The sequence below is a fragment of the Pteropus vampyrus genome, unplaced genomic scaffold, assembly GCF_000151845.1.
Source record: "Pteropus vampyrus isolate Shadow unplaced genomic scaffold, Pvam_2.0 Scaffold397, whole genome shotgun sequence".
In the NCBI taxonomy this organism is placed as follows: Eukaryota; Metazoa; Chordata; class Mammalia; order Chiroptera; family Pteropodidae; genus Pteropus; species Pteropus vampyrus.
Window position 1 is genome coordinate 884,666 of NW_011889178.1, and position 3,911 is coordinate 888,576.

The 3,911-nt window shown below is 32.6% G+C and overlaps 1 non-coding gene and 1 pseudogene across 1 annotated transcript; one reads left to right on the forward strand and one right to left on the reverse strand.

Moving 5' to 3' along the window:
- Positions 1–531: 531 nt before the first annotated feature.
- Positions 532–650, reverse strand: LOC111731784 (annotated as a pseudogene).
- Positions 651–1,465: 815 nt separating this feature from the next.
- LOC111731777 lies at positions 1,466–1,584 on the forward strand. Its single transcript, XR_002777313.1, has one exon. It is a non-coding gene; the product is annotated as a 5S ribosomal RNA (ribosomal RNA).
- The last annotated feature ends 2,327 nt before the right edge of the window (positions 1,585–3,911 follow it).

Sequence of the window (3,911 nt, forward strand, 5' to 3'; positions counted from 1 at the left end):
GGGAACCGTTATTCTGCTTACCACACACAATAATTCTGATTCTAAAAGTAAATCCTATGTAAAGAATCAGAGATGCAGGTAAAGGAATTTTAAATGCTTCTGACATGTCAAACATAATCGTACCGATTTACACCCCATTTGTAAATTTAAAAAATTCCCATCTTATTCTCACCACATCATTGCTAATATGGAGTATTACTGTTTTTCAATATCTTTCTGACATAGAAGCGTATTAATAAAAACAATATCTGCATGTGATGGAAAATTCAGAGTATAAAAAGTATACACACTGGAAAGTAAATCTGATCACCTGTATCCTCCAGCCTCCCCAGAAGCTACCAGTGATGCCATTTTTTTAATATATCATTGCACATATGTAAGCACACATATGGATGTGTCCCTCCTTTTTATTTTATTTCATTTATTATTATTATGATTTTTTAGGCTAGGCAATCCTTGGTTGACCTCACAGATCGCAAGGACCTTGTCAGTTTATAATCCCTTATTTTTTTAATTTTTAAAATTTTTTTACGTCTACAGCACCTAGTCTTCCTAGATGGTCTCCCATCCAAGTATTAACCAGGCCCGCCCCTGCTTAGCTTCCGAGATCAGATGGGATCAAGCTTGTTCAGGATGGCATGGCCATAGACTGTCCCTCCTTTTTAAACAAAAATGGTGGTATACTATGTACATTCTTCTGATCTCATAGATTTTTAAAAATGGGTGGGTATGGGGAAATAGATATTCTATCTCTGATCTAGAAGTTCTATATGTTATAAAATATCCACAATGAATTATGTTTATTTTATCTTAGTAAGTAATGGGTCACATAGAGACCTTTTCATCTTTTACTTAAAGGCATGAGTGCATTAGGATTCTACTTTTTATAGATGCAAAGTTTCAGTGTGCAAAGGCATATTGAAACAAGTTCAATCTCACAAGAGACATATGCAACTCTATCACTAGATCTTAACATTGTATTTACACTATGAAAATGGATGCTATGTTTGTAATAAGGAAAGTGTAGCTGTTTCTAGCTGAGAGAAACTTATAGTGTAATATATCAAAATGCAAACTATGCTAAAGCCAATTACACTACTATAAATTCATATTTTCATAAAGAATTAGACTGTCACCACATCTAAAAACCACTTTCTGAAACTCTGTTGTATTCCCCAAATGTGTTCTGGAAAATAATAGTTATGATGGCAAAAAAAAAAAAAATAAATAAATCTGTTATCAAAGAAATTCAACCCGGCCTCCTTATATTCAAATAATAATCAGTTATAAAATACAGAGAGAAAAAAATATATCATTCACAATAGTAGCAGAAATTGAACACATAGGAATTAACATTAAACACATAAAATAAGCTATGAAACTTCATTGAGAATATTAAAGAAAGTGAATAAAGGAAGAGATATAATTTTCTTAAAAAGTAGACTATTAAAAATGATACAAATTTGTCTACGGCCATGCCACCCTGAACAAGCCTGATCCCATCTGATCTTAGAAACTAAGCAGGGTCGGGCCTGGTTAGTACTTGGATGGGAGACCACCTAGGAAGACCAGGTGCTGTAGGTGTAAAAAATAATAAACAAGGGATTGTAAGCTGACAAGGTCCTTGAGATCTGTGAGGTCAACCAAGGGTTGCTTCGCCTAAAAAAAAAAAGATACAACTTTCCTCTTATCTCTACATTTAATACAAACACATTTAAAACTCCAGTAAATTTTTGAAGGAAATTATTAAAATGATGCTAAACTCTATCTAGTAATTTGTAGGCTATTCTAGAGTACAAAAGGAATTTAACTTTTGTCTTCCAGATATTAAGCCATATTATAAAGTTAGAATAATTAAAATAGTATGATACTGAGGGAGATCAATGAAATAGAATATTAAGTCTAAAAATGGATTTTAATTTATATAGGAACATAGCAAAAGAAGGGCCTCGGATCATTGCAGAAAAGACATGATTATCCATACATAAATTGGGGCCAATTTGCTCCTTTTTAAATAAATGGTGATATACTATGCACAACGAAACTATAAATTCTTATATATCAGCTTTATTTGAAAAACATAAAACCACAAACATTTGAGAAGAAAATTTGCTGAAACATTTTTTTAATATTACAGAAAGAAATACAGGCCTTTCTAAGCACAAAATGATAAAAGATCTCACAAAGGAAAAATTTGAATATTTGGAATGTCTAAAAATTAAAATCGTATGTATGGCAAGACCAGTATAAATTTCATAAACATATGGCATATTTGGAAGAAAAGGTTTTTGCAATATAGTATTGAAAATAACCATTTCTTTTTTATTAATAAATAACTCCTACACTTTAATAAGAAAATGACAACTCAGAAGGAAAATTGGGTAAATATATATGACAACCCTACAGAAGAAGAAATATGAAAGATAAGTAAATATGATAAAAGCTGCTTATTTTCAATGAAAATTAAAGAAATATCTACTAAAATAATAAATTTTTTACCCATCAGATTTGTCAATATTAAAAAAGATAGTAATCAGTGTTGGTGATGGTGTAAAGATATAAACAAAATAATACCTTGTTCATGGGAATATAAATTGATAGCATATTTTGGGGGGATAATTTCTAAATATTAATATATATTTAAATTTACATACCCACTTACAAATTTGCTCATGTATTTCTGTAGGTTAACTTACAAAAATGTAATTCCTAGAAAAAGATTTATAAGTAATGTTTATTTTAACATTGTTTTTCATTTTAAAGCATTTAATGAGCAAAATGATTGTATATACAAAGATTGGAATACTAGAAAACAATTATTTAAAAAAAGAAAGGCAAAGTAACTATTTTTATGTTTATAAACATATATGTCTATAATATTATTTTACAACCTACTTTTTGAAAACTGTATCATGCTGTGCATGTAACACTTTATATATCTTTTTATAAGGGGGCTGGAAGGTCATGTTCCAAAGTGATAACAGTAGAGACATGAGCTTGCCAGCAATGGAATGGGAAAGTTGCAGGCCAGATAGGGTAAGGAGTGGATTTCTACTTTTATCTTTATACAATTCAATTCTCTTTCAGATTATATTCATCAGATGAGCCATATTTTTATTATAAAAACTAAACAATGAACATGTTCTCATTTCACAGAAAAAGCCCACTGATTATCTCTCAGCCACACCCAGAGATAGGGAAGCATACATGCTGCCTCGGAAAAGTCTGGCAGATTGTCTCTCAATCATGTGGCCTTCTTCACTCAGGTGAATTTACTACATCCATGGCCTGACTTCTAGCCTTGTGAGTCAGAACTCTGGTATTGGTCAGCCCTTGGAGAGCCCAAACACAGTCTTATTAACCAAACTCAAGCCTTATTAACGGATTCGATCAGAAAAAGGAGAAATGACGGTCACATGGGCTAGAATGGGTTGCTCCATTCTCAAATTTTTTGTCAGGAGGCAAATCTTCAAAAAGTGGAGGATAAGAGCACAGACTTTAAGAATTCAAATACCTGCCTGAGTTCAAATCCCGACTCTGTCAGTATGATATAGACTGGACAAGTTGTTGAACCTTTCTGAGTCTCCATTTTCTCACCAGTAAAGGTAGGATACTGAAATTATCTCGTAAGATGCTGTGTGGAGTAAATGAGGTGATGAACCTAAGATAGCTAATAGAGATCATCTTGATTCTTTTTGTTTTGGCTTCGACTTACGTGGACTGAGTGGATGCAGCAGACCGGATGCAGTAAATTTTGGAGCCTTATTCTAGAAGTTTGGTTTTTCACCCTAACAAAGAGTGCTCGTAATACAGGGACACAAAGAATATGGAAATTTATTCCTTCTTCATGTAGTGGTCCAGGGCAGGTTGGTAGTTTCTCTACTCCATGTGGTCACTCGGCAATCCAAGAC